Here is a 6,000-nt window from a genome sequence, read left to right on the forward strand (position 1 = left end):
GTCTGCGCGTTGCATGCCCCCAAGATGGCCATGGCCAAACGCGCTTTTAAAAGGACAAAATGGATCTACATTGACTACGGCAGCCTCGACGAACGTTATAGGGTGCATTACCAAGACAGTCTTTACGCGTATCTGCCCTCAGCGATTGCTCGCATACACGGGCCTCACCTCGCCTCGTCGATCCCTTGCGTTTGGGCTAGCTGCACGAGCAACCATGCACGGCTGACGAGACGGCTCGCTCGCTGGCACGGCGCGTCTTTGGCGAATGCTTCTCTCACAGCGTGGCATGTTTCCAAGCGACCATTTTTAAGGAAATGGCACGACACGAAGTGAATGAAAACGAAGCCATCCAAACACGAAGAAATCGAGAATTCAGGGAATTATGCGGGAACTGCTGAAAACAAGTTATGGGGATCGAATAGAATTAAAAAAAAATTGCGCGAAACACTCCGGTCTTCTCGCCTCCTACGTACCTTTCTCCGAAAGCTCTCTATTTCGGGCCCACTTAGGTCAGGCGCACTCGGATCACGTGACCACAAATGCTGTGTTCTTTGACCAAACTGTTAAGCCCAATCATCATCACACCACTCACCAACCAACCTAACATTCTCACTGTCCAGTAGAAGAGAAGAGTCTTCTATCGCGGCAGAATATCTCTTATGGATTTCACCGGCATTTTTACCACCCTATAAACTCTCACAAGAACATGAGCAGCATCGGACTGAAGAGTGCTTTACTCCCCTCCAGAAGAAAAAGATCGCGAACGCTCCCCCTTTCTGTCCTGCATAACCAAGAGCAGTCGTTCATTGCTTCGAGCTCGCTATAAGCGGCCACCGGAAAGGCTAATGACGGCCGCGGACGACACAATTCGTTGCGGCGAGACAACCGCAACGCCCGAGAGCGGAGGGTTCGCGTGGGACACCCGTCCATCGACCCGGGTCCTCTGGTTGGGTGACCGAACCCAGCCGCCGAGGACGGTGACGACTCGCTCACCGCGGATTCTTTCAGCGCGCCAAGAACACTGAAGGACGGGAAAGGGGTGGGAGAGGGTCGCGTCCTGCCCCGCACACGCGGCCACCGCTGTGCAGTGCCTGGAAGCGAATCGATAAGGACGGAAGGCCGGCTTCCGTCGACCGTTCGCGCAGCAACGAATGCCGCGGCAACAATTAGGAACGCGACTCCCGGGTAATCATCGTGGATCACATCGATCAGCGCGTCCCGGGGAACTCCGCGGACAATGCGAAGAAGCTCGCGACGAAAACATTCTATCGAGCCGAAGCAAGAAATGGGCGAACGGCGCGGTGCACCCACGAGTCCAAGGCCACCCCGGAGATACATCTTCGGATTTTCGGTAGTAACGGACGCATTAGCTCTGCTGGCTCTAACGTGGACGAAGCTTATAGAATTTCGCGACGCTTTGAGAGAAAAAGCTTGCTGAATTTGCATACGACAATGTGGAGGAGATACCAGTGTGCTCAAAGTGGCGGTCTAAGCTTGTGATTTGACTTCTGCGTTTGTAATGGATTCCCGATTTGATGAAAGATGTCAATGCAGTGCTTTCGCTGTGTGACCTCTTCGAGCTTAATATTCGTGGCCATCGCATTCGATCATACAATATGATTGATTGATTTTGATTGATTTTAGGGTTTAACGTCCCAAAGCGACTCAGGCATTGAGGGACGCCGTAGTGGAGGGCTCCGGAAATTTCGACCACCTGGGGTTCTTTAATACACTTAATCGGACTGAACATCCGAAACCTAGTACGAACAGACCAGCTGCAATAGAAAGAGAAAATAACAAAAGGCACACGAGTACATAGCCGCTTTTTTTCTCCCCTCCCCCATCAAATTGTATTTGATTTGGTGGAAATAAAGTACTATTATTATTATTATAATGATACAGCATGGGTTCAGTGTTTCCGTTTAAAAGAAAAATGAATCTTAAACCGAATGATTCCCACCAATTCGGTTACAAACAACAGAAAAATGTTCGTCTAACATACGCGAATGACGAAGTGAGAAGGTTTACAGGCAGCGGCAAACTTACAAGCCAAAAATTAGAGGTGGGAAAACAAGCCGAGTATCTCGAAGGTGTTCGCTTCAGAGGCGCTGACCTTGGCGTGTCTGCCAGCAGTGCGCGAGAAAGGTGAAACCTTCGCAATATAACAGACTGCTGCGGACCCGTGGATCCACTGCCATAGATCCACTGCCACAGGGATACTCTTGTCACTTCTCTGGTGCCGCCGTGATGGCTCAGTGGTTATGGCGCTAGGCTGCTGACCCGAAAGACGCGGGTTCGATCCCGGCCGCATCGGTCGAATTTCGATGGAGGCGAAATTCTAGAGGCCCTTGTACTGTGCGATGTCAGTGCACGTTAAAGAACCCCAGGTGGTCGAAATTTCCAGAGCCCTTCACTACGGCGTCCCTCATAGCCTGAGTCACTTTGGGACGTTAAACCCCATAAACCAAACCAGTCTTCTCAGAACGAATTAAAAAGCAAAACGATCCGACCAGCACTTTAACGCAAGCCACAGTTGCTCAGCGAAAAGTAGCAAAAAAAGGTGCAAATATTCAGTAAGAAGTCGGATATGAGCCAAGGAGAAACAAACAAAATCTTTAAATAGAAACGAAAATGATCGATTTGAATCTTCGTATGTGAAAAACCGAAGAACTGAACAAAAAATTCGAAATATTTCTTTGCTGACAAATGCCGAACAAGCTACTCCAATTAAAATAATAACAGTAATAAAATACGGGACACGTTGTCCTGTAGCCATGAATTAATGCGTCTCAGTCAACGGGTGTCGCCATATTGAAAGCGCTGCTTCGGCCTGTAGCTCTTTCACAGCAGAAACTAAAAAAAAAAAAGAAAATCGGATCGCATACTGAGAAGACTTGCTTAGATAAAACGGTTCACACAAATTACCGATAGTAAGGCTGTTAGTGCAACCACTGGTAGTACGTCCCCACCGCGTGTGGACGTTCTGTACTGTCAGTGGTTGCAGAGGAGCTCATAACTGAACAGCAGAGGTTTTGCCAGCGTGCATAAACCTCTCAACATGCTACTCTGCATGAAAGTCCCACGAGTTCACGTCTTAGGGGTGCAGGAACTCGAAATTGAAAAAAAAAAAAACGCAACTGTTCATATTTCACCGAAGCTCCAAGCAGGGTACAAGAATACCGTATGAGCGGCTAACGACATTTTCTTAGTGTCATTCTTTTTTCACTGGCCGGATTCGGCTCTACCCGTTGATCGCCCGCCACAAAACGTGTGACCTTAGACTCATCATTATCATTCGCATTATGCACTCATCAATTACGGCTAGTCGAGGGAAGTAGACCGTTGAGATCGATGTTCCCTACTGCGGCATTACTTTTTGTTACAGAACAGCAGCAATAGTAACGTTTAGCGGCGCTACATCCCACATACTTTGTTCGTCTTGCTTTTTTTAAAAATAAATCGAAACTTTAATCAGGCACTCTTTCGAAGGAGCTAAATTTATGACCATGCAATAAAACAGCAGCTAGAAATAATAGCCATGTGTATATCAAGCAGGCCCGCCTACACTACCATTTTATAGTGGTTTCAATAAGTTTGAAGCGTCGTAAACAAGCAGTCTCCGCTTTGTTACTCGACGATTAAGAAGGCCACACGCGTATGCGTTGGGCGAACTTGAAAGATACATGGGTGTTCCTGCAACAGATCACGCGATATTTCTTCGCACGAGGTCTCTGTTCAATCACTGTCTGGTCGTTTGTCCTGTCAAGACTCTACTTCCGAGGCCAGGAACTTATATGTGCGCAACAAAGTTCTAGCAACAACAAAAACTGAAACACAAGCTGCTCGCAGTTTACCATGGCCATGACCACGATCTTGAATTGTTTTGACGGTTGTGCTGAATTGTGTAGACCTCCGGACCTTTCAATTTCCGCTATATTCAACTACGAGTTCTAATCAGAAAGCGACGAAATTGCACTTTTGGCCTATGCCCGTGTCCTGCGCGCGCACTCAACGCTTTCAGCCAAAAGAGCAAACATTTCACGTCCTCACCTCGGGTAGACGGGCGACGTTCGTTATAGAGTTGAACAAGTCTTTCCGGCACTTCGTAGAACTCGCGTCGTGTCGAAGCCGCGGTAACAGTCGGCTGTTTTCGGCGTCAAATCCAAAGTCACTTGCAGTACTTGCTTATGATGAAACTTCGCGGCAGGCGCTGCAAGTGCGTTAGCGCGCGAAAGCACTCACGCTAGAGCAGCGCAGGAGCGCTAAACCGCAACCCCGTGCCCGATCCAAACACCACCGTAACGCCAACAAACACCGCTGCACTTGAAGAAGCATCCGAAATCTGCCGCGCACACTTCTCCGCTGCCGGCCAAGCTCCGGCAGCAGAGGACAACGAAGGATGCTGCGATGAGGAGGACTCTTCTTCGAAGAGGAGCGAGATAAATACAGAACGGCTCTAGTGTGATGCGGGCGGCGAAATCACGCACTTGGACGCCAGACAGCAGCTGACCGACAGCGCACGCCTTCAACGGTGAGCAGCGGCAAGCAGCACAACCGGACGAAGGTGGGTTCGGCACCTCACACGGGGAGAGAAGCGAGCGAGCGGCGGCGTCCCAGCAGGCAGACCGCCGACCCGACCGAGGCAGACGAACTCTGCTTCGCAAATGGAGGCACCACGCCAGGCGAGAGCCGGCCGACGCGAGCAGCGCTCGGGAAGCTGGGCTTCCCCTTCTCGACCTCGGCGGAGTAGAGGGAGAGAGAGGCGAGAGAGGAGAAGCAAAATCCCACGTGACCAACGAAGCACTCTCAACGTGGCCAGACTTGGAGTGCCAGCGTCGGCCGTGTGCGGCGGGAGGGTGCTCCTACATTTCTCGAGGGGCGCTGACCCGCAGAGACGGAGAGTTGGGCGGCGAAGCAAACGCGCCGTGCCAGTCGCTAATGTAATTCGAAGGTGTTCGCCCTCTCGCGCTACGGTGTGCCGAGCTAATGCATGCATCTGGCTTGATAGGGCGGTACTCGAAAGTATTTGTCTCTTCTTTCTCCTTTCGTTTCTAATACGCTTCTTAAGGTTTAGCCAGGTCGATTACTTGGTGACATTAACTCGTTAGATTAGATGGATTAGTTGGCGGAGGTTCATTATTCAGGCAGGGCAGGACATTGAAGGACAAAGAACTAACATGCAGTTGCAAGCCTGTCTAATTCATCGACCGCTACCCCACGCCGCGCTCTCTCAAGACGAAGGAATAATGAACTTCAGTAACTGTAGATAATTGTTTTGCGGCTAAACATTCTTTTTTTTTCACGCATGTTGGGGAAAAAATACCTAGAATGCCTTCGGTGTTGTCTTTTTGCGCAGTGGCACTTTTAATTAGTGCTACGTTAGAAGTGTAATTGTAAGCGCCTTGTGCTAGACTTATCTTTTGTTTTCTTCCATATCTGCATATATTCCTTACACAGTGGGAAATATTCTTCATGCGACAGGGAAAAAAGACGCAGTCTCCCTACTATTTTTTCAAGTGAAATATTACATTGTTAATGCAAAAGGCGTACATGTGACTAAGAAGGCTGACCTCTGACAACGAGGAAGACTTCTGATTTCAGTTTTCTTTTGCGATTTTTCCTTTTTTCTTATTTCTGAATGAGTCCTTCAGCCTTGACACCAGTGCTAACGATGAAAATGCATTATTAGGTTTAGGAAATCCAGAGGGGCATCCTGAATTAATTGGCCGCCGTCTAGGCGACGCAGAATAGCTCTCGAGTTGTTTCGTGCGAGCGTGGCTGATCGGGCTAGTTGGTAATTAATGACAGCTTGGAATACAACACAACGCAACTTAAAACAAGGACAAAAAAAAAAGGACACCACTGACTTTAACTAATTCTTTAAAGGAACTGCGTATATAAGAAGAATGGGCGGGGAGGCACGTGAACAACTGCTGAGTTTGCTGTGCAGCACACGATAACAAAGACAACATCAACACACAGCAGATAACAATATCATAA

General features: G+C 48.9%; 1 protein-coding gene across 2 annotated transcripts in view; it reads right to left on the reverse strand.

Moving 5' to 3' along the window:
- Window positions 1–4,260, reverse strand: part of LOC149372752 (uncharacterized) — a 272,987-nt gene extending 268,727 nt beyond the window's left edge. For both annotated transcript variants that reach the window (XM_089567293.1, XM_089567292.1), the window contains exon 1: window positions 4,051–4,260. The gene's annotated coding sequence lies outside the window, so the exon portion shown is untranslated. The remainder of the gene's footprint in view (window positions 1–4,050) is intronic.
- Between the last annotated feature and the right edge of the window lie 1,740 nt (window positions 4,261–6,000).

Source organism: Amblyomma mixtum, chromosome 1 (genome assembly GCF_055824585.1).
Source record: "Amblyomma mixtum isolate Tamu chromosome 1, ASM5582458v1, whole genome shotgun sequence".
NCBI lineage: Eukaryota > Metazoa > Arthropoda > Arachnida > Ixodida > Ixodidae > Amblyomma > Amblyomma mixtum.